Source organism: Coregonus lavaretus (genome assembly GCF_964263955.1).
Source record: "Coregonus lavaretus genome assembly, chromosome: 6".
Taxonomy (NCBI): Eukaryota; Metazoa; Chordata; class Actinopteri; order Salmoniformes; family Salmonidae; genus Coregonus; species Coregonus lavaretus.
The window spans coordinates 9,915,073-9,931,046 of NC_139993.1; positions in this window are offsets into that span (position 1 = coordinate 9,915,073).

The following is a 15,974-nucleotide window of genomic DNA, read 5'->3' on the forward strand; positions in this document are numbered from 1 at the left end:
ATCTGCAATAGGTAAGCAGCTTGGTTTGAAGAAATCAACTGTGGGAGCAATTATTAGGAAATGGAAGACATACAAGACCACTGATAATCTCCCTCGATCTGGGGCTCCACGCAAGATCTCACCCCGTGGGGTCAAAATGATCACAAGAACGGTGAGCAAAAATCCCAGAACCACACGGGGGGACCTAGTGAATGACCTGCAGAGAGCTGGGACCAAAGTAACAAAGCCTACCATCAGTAACACACTACGCCGCCAGGGACTCAAATCCTGCAGTGCCAGACGTGTCCCCCTGCTTAAGCCAGTACATGTCCAGGCCCGTCTGAAGTTTGCTAGAGTGCATTTGGATGATCCAGAAGAGGATTGGGAGAATGTCATATGGTCAGATGAAACCAAAATATAACTTTTTGGTAAAAACTCAACTCAACTAAAAACTCAAAGTCGTGTTTGGAGGACAAAGAATGCTGAGTTGCATCCAAAGAACACATTTTACATTTACATTTTAGTCATTTAGCAGACGCTCTTATCCAGAGCGACTTACAGTTAGTGAATACATATTTTTGTATTTTTTTTGTAATACTGGCCCCCCATGGGAATCGAACCCACAACCCTGGCGTTGCAAACGCCATGCTCTATCAACTGAGCTACATCCCTGCCGGCCATTCCCTCCCCTACCCTGGACGACGCTGGGCCAATTGTGCGTCGCCCATGAGTCTCCCGGTCGCGGCCGGCTGCGACAGAGCCTGGATTCGAACCAGGATCTCTAGTGGCACAGTTAGCACTGCGATGCGGCGCCTTAGACCACTAGACCACTACTGTGAAGCATGGGGGTGGAAACATCATGCTTTGGGGCTGTTTTTCTGCAAAGGGACCAGGACGACTGATCCGTGTAAAGGAAAAAATGAATGGGGCCATGTATCGTGAGATTTTGAGTGAAAACCTCCTTCCATCAGCAAGGGCATTGAAGATGAAACGTGGCTGGGTCTTTCAGCATGACAATGATCCCAAACACACCGCCCGGGCAACGAAGGAGTGGCTCCGTAAGAAGCATTTCAAGGTCCTGGAGTGGCCTAGCCAGTCTCCAGATCTCAACCCCACTTTGAGGGAGTTGAAAGTCCGTGTTGCCCAGCGACAGCCCCAAAACATCACTGCTCTAGAGGAGATCTGCATGGAGGAATGGGCCAAAATACCAGCAACAGTGTGTGAAAACCTTGTGAAGACTTACAGAAAACGTTTGACCTGTGTCATTGCCAACAAAGGGTATATAACAAAGTATTGAGAAACTTTTGTTATTGACCAAATACTTATTTTCCACCATAATTTGCAAATAAATTCATTAAAAATCCGACAATGTGATTTTCTGGAGAAAAAAAATCTCATTTTGTCTGTCATAGTTGACGTGTACCTATGATGAAAATTACAGGCCTCTCTCATCTTTTTAAGTGGGAGAACTTGCACAATTGGTAGCTGACTAAATACTTTTTTCCCCCACTGTATGTATTCACCCCCTTTGCTATGAAGCCCCTAAATAAGATCTGTTGCAACCAATTACCTTCAGAAGTCACATAATTAGTTAAATAAAGTCCACCTTTGTGCAATCTAAGTGTCACATGATCTCAGTATATATACACCTGTTCTGAAAGGCCCCAGAGTCTGCAACACCACTAAGCAAGGGGCACCACAAAGCAAGCGGCACCATGAAGACCAAGGAGCTCTCCAAACAGGTCAGGGACAAAGTTGTGGGGAAGTACAGATCAGGGTTGGGTTATAAAAAAATATCAGAAACTTTGAACATCCCACGGAGCACCATTAAATCCATTATAAAAAAATGGAAAGAATATGACACCACAACAAACCTGCCAAGAGAGGGCCAAAACTCACGGACCAGGCAAGGAGGGCATTAATCAGAGAGGCAACAAAGAGACCAAAGATAACCCTGAAGTAGCTGCAAAGCTCCACAGCAGAGATTGGAGTATCTGTACATAGGACCACTTTTGGTGTTTGCCAAAAGGCATGTGGGAGACTCCCCAAACATATGGAAGAAGGTACTCTGGTCAGATGAGACTAAAATTTAGCTTTTTGGCCATCAAGGAAAACGCTATGTCTGGTGCAAACCCAACACCTCTCATCACCCCGAGAACACCATCCCCACAGTGAAGCATGGTGGTGGCAGCATCATGCTGTGGGTATGTTTTTCATCGGCAAGGACTGGGAAACTGGTCAGAATTGAAGGAATGATGGATGGTGCTAAATACAGGGAAATTCTTGAGGGAAGCCTGTTTCAGTCTTCCAGAGATTTGAGACTGGGATGGAGGTTCACCTTCCAGCAGGACAATGACCCTAAGCATACTGCTAAAGCAACACTCAAGTGGTTTAAGGGGAAACATTTAAATGTCTTGGAATGGCCCAGTCAAAGCCCAGATCTCAATCCAATTGAGAATCTGTGGTATGACTTAAAGATTGCTGTACACCAGCGGAACCCATCCAACTTGAAGGAGCTGGATCAGTTTTGCCTTGAAGAATGGGCAAAAATCCCAGTGGCTATATGTGCCAAGCTTATAGAGACATACCCCAAGAGACTTGCAGCTGTAATTGCTGCAAAAGGTGGTTCTACAAAGTACTGTCTTTGGGGGGGGGTGAATAGTTATGCACGCTCAAGTTTTATTTCTTTTTTTGTCTTATTTCTTGTTTGTTTCACCCCCAAAAAATATTTTGCTTTTTCAAAGTAGTAGGAATGTTGTGTAAATCAAATGATACAAACCCCCCAAAAATCCATTTAAATTCCAGGTTGTAAGGCAACAAAATAGGAAAAATGCCAAGGGGGGTGAATACTTTTGCAAGCCACTGTACCTTCTAGGCAGAGTTACAAAGAAAAAGCCATATCTCAGACTGCCCATCTTAATATTTTCTTTTTATTGGCCAGTCTGAGATATAGCTTTTTCTTTGCAACTCTGCCTAGAAGGTCAGCATCCCGGAGTCGCCTTTTCACTGTTGTCGTTGAGACTGGTGTTTTGCGGGTACTATTTAATGAAGCTGCCAGTTGAGGACCTGTGAGGCATCTGTTTCTCAAACTAGACTCTAATGTATTTGTCCTCTTGCTCAGTTGTGCACCGGGGCCTCCCACTCCTCTTTCTATTCTGGTTAGAGCCAGCTTGCGCTGTTCTGTGAAGGGTGCAGTACACAGCGTTGTACGAGATCTTCAGTTTCTTGGCAATTTCTCGCATGGAATAGCCTTCATTTCTCAGAACAAGAATAGACTGACAAGTTTCAGAAGAAGGTTTCTGGCCATTTTGAGCCTGTAATCGAACCCACAATTGCTGATGCTCCAGATACTCAACTAATCTCAAGAAGGCCAGTTTTATTGCTTCTTTAATCAGCACAACAGTTTTCAGCTGTGCTAACATAATTGCAAAAGTGTTTTCTAATGATCAATTAGCCTTTTAAAATGATAAACTTGGATTAGCAAACACAATGTGCCATTGGAACACAGGACTGATGGTTGCTGATAATGGGCCTCTGTAAGCCTATGTAGATATTCCATAAAAAATCAGCCGTTTCCAGCTACAATAGCCATTTACAGCATTAACAATGTCTGCACTGTATTTCTGATCAATTTGATGTTATTTTAATAGACAAAAACATTGCTTTTCTTTCTGATAAGTTGCGTCAATTCAAATCTGGTATTGGAACAAAAAGAGGTCAATACACGTCTTCTAAAATAGACTAGTATTTTAATTAATGCAAAACACTTCAATGGTAAATATGATGTTCGTATATACGGGTCCACTGAAATACCACGCAGGGCAGACAGAGAACTGGTCCATTGTTATAAGTTCTTCTTTAAATACTCTGACAGAGATAGTTCCCTCTCCCTGCTGGCCTATCAGAGTAGAGGCTGAGTGTGGTTTAGACTTACTCAGCCTATCGTTGGCGCACAGGCTGGTCCCAGCCCCTTGGCGCTTCACTGTTGCCAGGTGTTTAGTTGTTTTGCAACTTGTCCAGAGAGTCAGCAACCTCAGACATCTTTGTAGCAGAACACATGTCCTTGAGCGTTCTAACAAAGAGGCAGTGTTTGTGTCTGTGTGAGACACAAGCCTTATCTCAGCCTACCCCCTAATAGTTCCCCACATTAATCACAGCCTGTTATGTTAAACAATCTATGTCAGTACAGCACGAACCTATTATGTTTAATCATTAATGCTTTCTTATTAAGCTAACAGCACATCTAAAATATAAGAGAATAATTTCCCACATTTCGAAAACAAGGAAATTGACCCCAAACTTTTTGAACGGTAGTGTATATACGTGTTTGTGTTGGGTTAAGTAATAAAACCCCTAATACGTATTCCTGCGCGTGTCTTCTAATCATTATACAACGTGACACAGTGTCTGGTTGAAAGCAGACTGAACTAGGTTTTCCTCTAGGATCTTGCCTGTGCTTAGCTCCATTCAGTTTATTTTTTATCCTGAAAAACTCCACAGTCCATAACGATTACAAGCATACCCAAAACATTGTGCAGCCACCACTATGCTTGAAAATATGTAGAGTGGTACTCAGTAATGTGTTGTATTGGATTTGCCCCAAACATAAATCTTTGTATTCAGGACAAAAAAAGTATTGCTTTGCAAATTTTTTTGCAGTATTACTTTAGTGCCTTGTTGCAAACAGGATGCATGTTTTGGAATATTTGTATTCTTTGCAGGGTTTCTTCTTTTCACTCTGTCAATTAGGTTAGTATTGTGGAGTAACTACAATATTGTGGATCCATCCTCAGTTTTCTCCTATCACAGCCATTAAACTCTGTAACCATTGGCCTCATGGTGAAATCTCTGAGCGGTTTCCTTCCTCTCCGGCTACTGAGTTAGGATGCCTGTATCGTTGTAGTGACTGGGTGTAATTACACTTAAAGGGATATTCAATGTCTGCTTTTTAAATTTGTACCCATCTACCAATAAGGGCCCTTTTTGCAAGGTTTTTTGTGTTTGAAATTCACTGCTCGACTGAGGAACCTTACAGATAATTGTATGTGTGGGGTACAGAGATGAGGTAGTCATTCAAAAATCATGTTAAACACTATTCTTTTATACAAAGTGAGTCCATGCAAATTATTATGTGACTTGCTAAGCAAATGTTTACTCCTGAAATGATTTAGGCTTGCCATAACAAAGGGGTTGAATACTTATTGACTCAAGACATTTCAGCATTTCATTTTTTATTAATTTGTAAACATTTTGAAAACATAATTCCACTTTGACATTATGGGGTATTGTGTGTAGACCAGTGACAAAAAAACCCCTCAATTTAATCAATTTTAAATTTAGGCAGTAATTCAACAACATTTGGAAAAGGTCAAGGGGTGTGAATGCTTTCTGAAGGCGCTGTACAGTCATGGTCAAAGGTTTTGAGAATGACACAAGTATTGGTCTTCACAAAGTTCGCTGCTTCAGTGTTATGAGATATTTTTGTCAGATGTTACTATGGTATACTGAAATATAATTACAAGCATTCCATAAGTGTCAAAGACTTTTATTGACAATTACATTAAGTTTATGCAAAGATTCAATATTTGCAGTGTTGACCCTTCTTTTTCAAGACCTCTGCAATCCGCCCTGGCATGCTGTCAATTAACTTCTTGCATAATCAATGCTTGGAGTTTGTCAGAATTTGTGGGTTTTTGTTCCCCGAGCCACTTAGTTATAACTTTTGCCTTATGGCAAGGTGCTCCATCATGCTGGAAAAGGCATTGGTCATCACCAAACTGTTCTTGGGTGGTTGGGAGAAGTTGCTCTTGGAGGATGTGTTGGTACCATTCTTTATTCATGGCTGTGTTCTTAGGCAAAATTGTGAGTGAGCCCAAGCCCTTGGCTGAGAAGCAACCCCACACATGAATGGTCTCAGGATGCTTTACTGTTGGCATGACACAGGACTGATGGTAGCGCTCACCTTGTCTTCTCCGGACAAGGTGTTTTCCGGATGCCCCAAACAATCGGAAAGGGGATTAATCAGAGAAAATGACTTTACCCCAGCCCTCAGCAGTCCAATCCCTGTACCTTTTGCAGAATATCAGTCTGTCCCTGATGTTTTTCCTGGAGAGAAGTGGCTTCTTTGCTGCCCTTCTTGACACCAGGCCATCCTCCAAAAGTCTTCGCCCCACTGTGCGTGCAGATGCACTCACACCTGCCTGCTGCCATTCCTGAGCAAGCTCTGCACTGGTGGTGCCCCGATCCTGCAGCTGAATCAACTTTAGGAGACGGTCCTGGCGCTTGCTGGACTTTCTTGGGCGCCCTGACGCCTTCTTCACAACAATTGAACCTCTCTCCTTGAAGTTCTTGATGATCCGATAAATGGTTGATTTAGGTGCAATCTTACTAGCAGCAATATCCTTGCCTGTGAAGCCCTTTTTGTGCAAAGCAACGATGACGCCACGTGTTTCCTTGCAGGTAACCATGATTAACAGAGGAAGAACAATGATTTCAAGCACCACCCTCCTTTTAAAGCTTCCAGTCTGTTATTCTAACTCAATCAGCATGACAGAGTGATCTCCAGCCTTGTCCTCGTCAACACTCTCACCTGTGTTAACGAGAGAATCACTGACATGATGGCAGCTGGTCCTTTTGTGGTAGGGCTGAAATGCTGTGGAAATGTTTTTTGGGGGATTAAGTTCATTTTAATGGCAAAGAGGGACTTTGCAATTAATTACAATTAATCTGATCACTCTTCATGACATTCTGGAGTATATGCAAATTGCCATCATCAAAACTGAGGCAGCAGACTTTGTGAAAATTAGTATTTGTGTCATTCTCAAAACTTTTGACCACGACTGTACAGTATGTGTCTTTGAGACAGTCTGAGGTCCTTTATCTCCTTGTGTCTGGGACACTGCCCGTCTAGAATCAAATCACCTGATATTCATTTAGATACTTTGAGACACTTGAGGCATGGACTTTCTCAACTGGGCTTTTTGCATTTAAGCGCCTTGCTCTCTTGGTGTGTTCAGTACTATACTGTGTATCTTTGATTTACCACCATGGTCATTGAGATGTATCGAAAAAACATACTGATAAACCCACAAACACACAGCAGCAAGGCCTCTAGCTGGGTAGTTTACTTTATTTGTCTTGCAAAGTCTGTTTGCGAAGAGACTCATGCTGGAAAAAGTCAAGATGTTCCACTTCAAAGATTCACTCGAGGGACAAAACAAGGAGTTATTTCGGAGGCCACTGACTCACATATTGAGTCAGTTCAACTTCACTCGTCGCTGATGTACAGATGGCCGCAATGCTAGCTAGCATCCAGGTTTCCCCAATTGAAACCTAACGAGGAAATGAAAAGCCTAAGAGGCACAACACTCCTGTTCTTTAAATTATCTTTGTCATGACACACCACCTATGTCATTATGCACATGACGCAGACCCCTTGGTTCCAAGCCAGAGGAGGCATTTTCCCTCTGTTTTCTTTGTGTGAACCACTGTGTGGATGCCTTATCTTTGTAAGTCTACAGAAACTGCCAGATCTGTAATAATCAGATCAGGCTTAACACGTTTCTTCTCATTATCCTGCCTTTTAACACGAGGGAAAGATGAGCCGGAGCAGCAGTGACTTCAAAAACAGAGGCATCTGGACCAGAGGAAATGAGAATCACTGGCAGGCAACCAGAACTAAGAATCCCCAATGAAAAAAGAAAGGGGGGAATTACAAAATCCAAATGTTTCCTTTGGAACCGTTATTAACCAAATGGATGCTGTTGGATCTAATTTGGATTGTTCTTGATGTAACTGTATTCATGGGACCAATCTAGGATGACATACTGTATGGAGCTTAATGTAGGGTAAATCAAATGAAATCAAATTGTATTTGTCACATGTGCCGAATACAACAGGTGTAGACTTTACTGTGAAATGCTTGCTGATGAGCCCTTCCCAACGATGCAGAGTAAAAAAAAAAAATAAAAAAAATATTAACACAAGCAATAAAATAAAATGCACAACAATGGAGCCATTGTAAATGAGAACTTGTTCTCAACTGGCTTACCTGGTTAAATAAAGGTGAAATAAATAAAAATTTAAAAAATATACAGGGAGTACCAGATCAATGTGCATGGGAATGAGGTATTTGAGGGAGATATGTACATGAAGGCAAAGTAAAGTGACTAGGCATCAGGATAGATAATAATACGAGTAAAATAAAGAACAGAGTAGCAGCAGCATATGATGAGTGTAAAAGTATGTGTGCCTCTGACAACACCTGATATAGATGTCCTGGATGGCAGGGAGCTCAGGCACAGTGATGTACTGGGCTGTCTGCACCACCCTCTGTAGTGCTTTGCGGTCGAGGGCGGTGCATTTGCTATACCAAGTGGTGAATCAGCCAGTCAAGATGCTCTCATTGGTGCCACTGTAAAACGTTTTGAGGATCCGAGTGCCAAATCTTTTCAGCCTCCTGAGGGGGAAGAGGCGCTGTCGTGCCCTCTTCACGACTGTGCGGGTGTGTGTGGCCCATGTTAAGTCCTTAGTGATGTGAAGCTCTCGACCCACTCCACTACAGCCCTGTTGATGTATTTGTATTTGTGGATGGGGGCGTGCTCTCCCCTCTTTCTCCTGTAGTCCACGATCAGCTCATTGGTCTTACTGACGTTAAGGGAGAGGTTGTTGTCCTGGCATCACACTGCTAAGCCTCTGACCTCCTCCCTGTAGGCTGTCTCATCGCCGTCGGCGATCAGGCCTACCACAGTCGTGTCGTCAGCAAACTTGATGATGGTGTTGAAGTCGTGCGTGGCCATGCAGTCGTGGGTGAACAGGGAGTACAGGAGGGGACTAAGCACACACCCCTGAGAGGCCCCCGTGTTGAAGGTCAGCGTGGCAGAGGTGTTGTTGCCTACCCTCACCACCTGGGGCCGGCATGTCAGGAAGTACTCGATCCAGTTGCAGATGGAGGTGCTCAGTCCAAGGTCCTCAGCTTGGTGATGAGCTTGGAGGGGACTGTGATGTTGAACGTGTCATCTGTGGATCTTTTGGGGCGGTATATGAATTGGAGTGGGTCCAGGGTGTCTGGGATGATGGTGTTGATGTGTGTCATGACCAACCTTTCAAAGCATTTCATAATTACAAATGTGAGTGCTACAGGGCGATAGTCATTTAGGCAGGTTACCTTGGAGTTCTTGGGACAGGGACAATGGTAGTCAGCTTGAAACATGTTGGGATTACAGTCTGGGACAAGGAGAGATTGAAAATGTGCATGAAGACACTTGCCAGCTGGTCTGCATATGCTTTGAGAACGTGCTCTGGTATTCCGTCTGGCCCGGCGGCCTTGCGAGTGTTAACCTGTTTAAAGGTTTTACTCACAACGGAGAGAGATCACACAGTCATCTGGAACAACAGGGGCTTTCATGCAAGACAGTGTTGCATTCCTTGAAGCTAGCATAAAAGGCATTTAGTACATTTGGGAGTTCTACATCAGTGGGCATCTCACGGCTGGCTTTCCCTTTGTAATCCGTTATCGTCTGCAAGCCCTGCCACATACGATGAGCGTCGCGCCAGTGTAATAGGATTCCACCTTCCTTCTATATTGTCCAGCAGGCCGCTCCGAGTGCCTCTCCTCCGCCGGCAATGTTTTGGGTCAGCCGCTGGAATCAGTTCAATTGCCCTGGGGAGAGCAAACAAAGGATCTGCTTCGGAAAAGTCGTATTCCTGGTCGTAATGCTGATGAGTTATCACTGCTCTGATATCCAATAGTTTTTCCCGGCTGTATGTAATAGTACAAAACACTTTCTGAGCTAATAATGTAAAAAATAATACATAAAAAAACAAAATACGCAAAGTTTCCTAAGAGCTAGTCGCGAGGCCGCCATCTTCGTCGGCGCCAGGTTTCCCGTCCTTCAGCTCCACTCAACCCCTCCCATCTATCTCTGAACACCATCCAGTTTTGATTTCTATTTGCCATATATTTTCACCTGTGCTGTGATTCCTTTCTATTCTCGTAGTTTCTACAGATTGTAAAAAATGTTTTTTTTGCTAAAAGTATTATTATCTTATTGATCGATTGACTATGACTTTTCAAATCACCCAGCAGTGCTATTTGCAGAGTTAGCTCCCGGTAAATGTTGCAATTCTTCAGCCATTCCTGAACCAGCGACCAAAAACAAGCTACATATGGACAGTAGCAAAACAAATAATCTAATGATTATATCTCTTTGGAGCAAAATCTGCAGAGCTGGGAAGGTTATATCCCCCATATATATAACATTCTATTGGTTGCAAGAATTTTGTATAATAATTTAAAATGCAAAATTCTAAGTTTTTAATCCGGCGTGTGTTTTGTGTATCAGTTCATAAACCATGTGCCATAGAATCGGTACATCAAAAATCTCTTCCCAACTATTTTGCAATCTATATGGCACAGCTGTCAATTTTTTGGTCCTTAAATGAAACTGGTATACTTTTTTATTGATCACAATTTTCTTTAACCAATTTTGGTCTTTAATGCAGGGCCGACAGACAAGTTCCTTACTTTCTCCCCCTTCCACTTGCCTCTTCCATTTTTGCGGTAATACTGCAATTAGTTGGTTGCAATTCTGGGTAGAGCAGACACATACAGTGAAGAAAAAAAGTATTTAGTCAGCCACCAATTGTGCAAGTTCTCCCACTTAAAAAGATGAGAGAGGCCTGTAATTTTCATCATAGGTACACGTCAACTATGACAGACAAAATGAGAAAAAAAATCCAGAAAATCACATTGTAGGATTTTTTATGAATTTATTTGCAAATTATGGTGGAAAATAAGTATTTGGTCAATAACAAAAGTTTCTCAATACTTTGTTATATACCCTTTGTTGGCAATGACACAGGTCAAACGTTTTCTGTAAGTCTTCACAAGGTTTTCACACACTGTTGCTGGTATTTTGGCCCATTCCTCCATGCAGATCTCCTCTAGAGCAGTGATGTTTTGGGGCTGTCACTGGGCAACACGGACTTTCAACTCCCTCCAAAGATTTTCTATGGGGCTGAGATCTGGAGACTGGCTAGGCCACTCCAGGACCTTGAAATGCTTCTTACGAAGCCACTCCTTCGTTGCCCGGGCGGTGTGTTTGGGATCATTGTCATGCTGAATGACCCAGCCACGTTTCATCTTCAATGCCCTTGCTGATGGAAGGAGGTTTTCACTCAAAATCTCACGATACATGGCCCCATTCATTCTTTCCTTTACACGGATCAGTCGTCCTGGTCCCTTTGCAGAAAAACAGCCCCAAAGCATGATGTTTCCACCCCCATGCTTCACAGTAGGTATGGTGTTCTTTGGATGCAACTCAGCATTCTTTGTCCTCCAAACACGACGAGTTGAGTTTTTACCAAAAAGTTCTATTTTGGTTTCATCTGACCATATGACATTCTCCCAATCCTCTTCTGGATCATCCAAATGCACTCTAGCAAACTTCAGACGGGCCTGGACATGTACTGGCTTAAGCAGGGGGACACGTCTGGTACTGCAGGATTTGAGTCCCTGGCGGCATAGTGTGTTACTGATGGTAGGCTTTGTTACTTTGGTCCCAGCTCTCTGCAGGTCATTCACTAGGTCCCCCCGTGTGGTTCTGGGATTTTTGCTCACCGTTCTTGTGATCATTTTGACCCCACGGGGTGAGATCTTACGTGGAGCCCCAGATCGAGGGAGATTATCAGTGGTCTTGTATGTCTTCCATTTCCTAATAATTGCTCCCACAGTTGATTTCCAAATAAAATGGAATATTTTTTGCTCATGTAATTTCAAAAACAAGTCGCTAGGTGTAGGCAAGGCCATAAGCAAATAGGTAAACTGGGATATGACTAAAGAGTTCATCAGGGTGATTTTTCACAAATAGACAGGTATTTTCCTTTCCATGGTAGCAAGATCTAATCTATTAAAATGTATTGTATTGAGATCATGTCTTTCTTTCAGGATATGAATACAGAGTATGTCCAAATCACCGTCAGACCATTTTATTGGTAAACTACACGGTAATGTAAAAGTAGTATTTTTTTGTGATCCAATACATTTTAGTCATTTAGCAGACGCTCTTATCCAGAGCGACTTACAGTTAGTGCATACATTATTTTTTATTTTTTTCATACCCCCTGTGGGAAACGAACCCACAACCCTGGCGTTGCAAACGCCATGCTCTGCCAACTGAGCTACATCCCTGCCGGCCATTCCCTCCCCTACCCTGGACGACGCTGGGCCAATTGCGCGCCGCCCCATGGGTCTCCCGGTCGGCTACGACAGAGCCTGGATTTGAACCAGGATCTCTAGTGGCACAGCTAGCACTGCAATGCAGTGCCTTAGACCACTGCGCCACTCGGGAGTCTATATGTAATATAGTACACTTATCATAATTGGGTTGTAATCCAGAGAGGTTAGAAAAGTTATCTAGCTCCTCTATGAGGCTGTGGAGGGATTCAAATTGTGGATTTAAAAGAAAACGTGAATCATCAGCGTACATTGACACCTTTGTTTTTAAGCCCTGGATTTCTAGCCCCTTTATATTATTATTGGATCTGATTTTAATAGCTAACATTTCAATGGCTATAATAAATAGATATGCCAATAGTGGACAACCTTGTTTTACTCCTCTTGACAGTTTAATACTTTATAAGAAGTAGCCATTATTTACTATTTTACACCTAGGGCTATAACTTTAACCCATTCTATAAGAGATTCTCCAAAATTGAAATATTCCAGGCATTTATATATAAATTCCAGTCGTACTTTATCAAAAGCCTTTTCAAAGTCAGCTATGAATACCAGGCCTGGTTTCTCAGATTTTTCCTAGTGTTTTATTGTTTCCAGTAAATGTATTTTATTATCTCCAATATATCGTCCATGTAAAAAACCTGTCTGATTATGCTGAATAATATCCAACAATACCTTTTTAATTCTAAGCGGCCTCCAATTTTTTAAATGAACTGGATCTTTATATTTGCGACTTGGGTCCTGTTTCAATAATAATTAAATCAGACCTTGTTGAGTATCTGACAATCTACCATTTTCATAGGAGTGTTTAAAACATGCTAATAACGGTCCTCTGAAACGAAAATATATTCTTAGAGTATTTTGCTTCCTCTTTCAAAATATTGTTTGGTGAATCATGGGTGACTTGTAAAAAGTTTCTGTAAATTCTTTTTGGTAGCATTTCTATGTTGAATATAAAAAAATTAGTTCCCCATATTCCATCCAGTTCAGGAGATGTGTTGGTAAAAGTGAAGTAGAACGGTTTTAAGTCTCTGCGTTAAAGTCTCTGCCCACCAGAAACGCTGCCTCTGAGTGAGCAGTTTCTTGTTTTTTTATGGCCCCAAACAATTCGTTGAGTGCCAAAGTGGTGTTGGCTTGTGGAGGGATGTAGTCAGCCGTGATAATTATGGATGAGAACTATATTGGTAGATAAAAGGGTCTGCATCTTACCATGAGGTATTCTATATCAGGTGAGCAAAAGCTTGAGATTTTCTTCACACTGGAAGCAGCGTACAAGTTGTTGTTTATAAAGAGATACATCCATCCCCCCTTGGACTTGCCCGAGGCTGCCTTCGTCCGATCGTGCCGCTGCATGGAGAAACCACTGAGTTCTACATACATAGAGTCATCCAGCCACGTCTCTGCAAGGCGTATAATATTCCAGATTTTCAAGTCTCTCTGATAGGAGACTCTCGAATGAACCTTATACTCGAGTGACTGAAAGTTTGCCAATAGAACGGAGGGGAGTGCCGGTCTGTTTTATCTTTGTCTCAATCTCACCAGGATGCCGGCTCGTGTACGCCTGCAGCGTTTTGGTAGCCCATGAAACAAACGAATGGGGTCCGGTATGAACAAGGGAACAGCTGAGTCGCAGTTGAAGTCAGAGTTGAAGTCGAAATCGAAGTTAGTAACTGTCAATCTGATGTCCAGAAGTGCTTGGCTGTCATATGTGATAATAGTATGACATTTCTGTACAAAAATAGTAAAGATAAACATGAAAAAAAGTCAATAAATAGCTATGTTGGGTTGGAACTTGTAAGATGTCGCCCTTCGTCTTCGCAATCTTCCTCCTATAGATGTCGGATCTTATTTTGACCCCTTTCGTCGCAGGTGTTTGTATACAATGCACATTTGTACCATATGTAGGCTACTTACAGGCTACAGCGCGTCTCGCGTGAATTCTTATGTGGATTATAATAAATGTATATATTTAAGTTTTTTAGATCATTTGTTTTATTATATGTTGATGGCAAGCAATAGGCAGAATACATTATTGGCTTCCTCAGTGTCTGTGTGGTCCAGCGGTTACAGTCACTGACCCCAGCACACATATTCCAGAGTCTGCAGGGTTAATACCGCATGGTTACATAGTTAATTCCGCATGGTTACAGGGTTAAAACAGAAATAACTCAAAGGTTAACAGTTTAGCCATTCATTCCGAGTGGTTAAGGTTAGGGCTATGGTTTGGCGAAGGCTTAAAACAAAATAATAAAAAATGACGCGCCTATGTATCATCAGTATTCATAGTATCCTTAGTGCTTGCTAGAGCATTGTGAACTGCCTTAGCGCAGGGGTCTAAGCAGCCTCATGAGTTGGCGCCCAGTGCTGGGCGATATAGTGACCAGCCTGAGCCTATATTAGGCCCACAAGTTAATTGCATTTATTTCAATGTTTTCAAGAAGTAAAACAAATAGTCTGATAATTTACACATCAAAGAAAAGTGTCTCAGCTCAAATAAATTGTCTTTGGATAGGCTCAAATGCATAAACATCTCGACAGCTTTACGAAATGAAATATTAAAGCCACACAATACAGGCTTTCAATCCACACCAAAGATCAGAACTAAATTGACAAATTATACATAGCCCAGCTATAAAACATAGGCTACAGAATGTAGCCTATTGGAATATAATCAAATAACAAGGGGCCTAATGCAACCATCGATGGCACTAGATTATCGCCAGCTGATGTCTCGTTAAACCATCAATACACGCTAAATTCACCCGCACAGCTAAACTCAATTGCAACCATTATTGGTCACCTCTAATCGGAACAATTTAGTTCTTTCTGAACAGACTAAGGACGATTTATCTATTTGACAAGCATTCCATAGCCTACAATAGAAATAAAGTATTTCATCGTTTACCACGGCAAATCTACTGTGGCAATTTACCTGACATTTTGTATGAATGGAAACTAATGTTGGTGTAGCCTACTGACTGTTATTATTTTATTAGTTTCTTATTTATGTTATCCAAAAGTCTGGTATGGTAATTTCTTATCAAGATCGAGCATAAAATATCCCTGGACTGTCCATATTTGAAATGTGCAAATAAAGAAATCTAGTCAATCGGGGGGATTGAGTTATTTGTGCCGGAAGGGTGTGGGCCGGAGTCGAATCCACGCTGACACGGTAGGCCTATATTGGATGTAAGCGATGAAGGCAGCGGCCCTAACCGCTAGACCACCCCAGGCCACAATTTAACAACATTTTAACCATAGCATACACTTGACACTTGTATGTCGAAGCCTAGTGGAGACCAATATCTATCTATCTTGTGTTATTAAGCTATATAAAAAGACGGTTGTTGATGTGTATGGCTGCATTTCAGATACATTTTTGTACATTTAAATGCTGCAGTAATAGGACCTAGGCCTAGCGTTTGAGCAAGAGAGCGAGAAGATTATTTTGATAGCAAGTCCTGATCCCAATGACTTGACTGCCCCGCATGGAGAGAAAGAGAGCTGCTCTTTTTCAGGGACTCACTAGGCTCATTTGCAATATCCTGATGCAGCAGGAAAATTCTCCACGACAAAAGTGTGATCAAGTTAAGATCCGACGTCTGTAATACTTGAATGAAATGGAGCTAAATCCAGTTTCTTGAGATTCTCTTTCTTTCGTGGCAGTGTCTCTCAATCGGACTTACGAGTCAATGTATTTCACTCAACAATCTCATGTGGATGACTGAGTCTTCCCATAATAACGCCCTGGATGTTG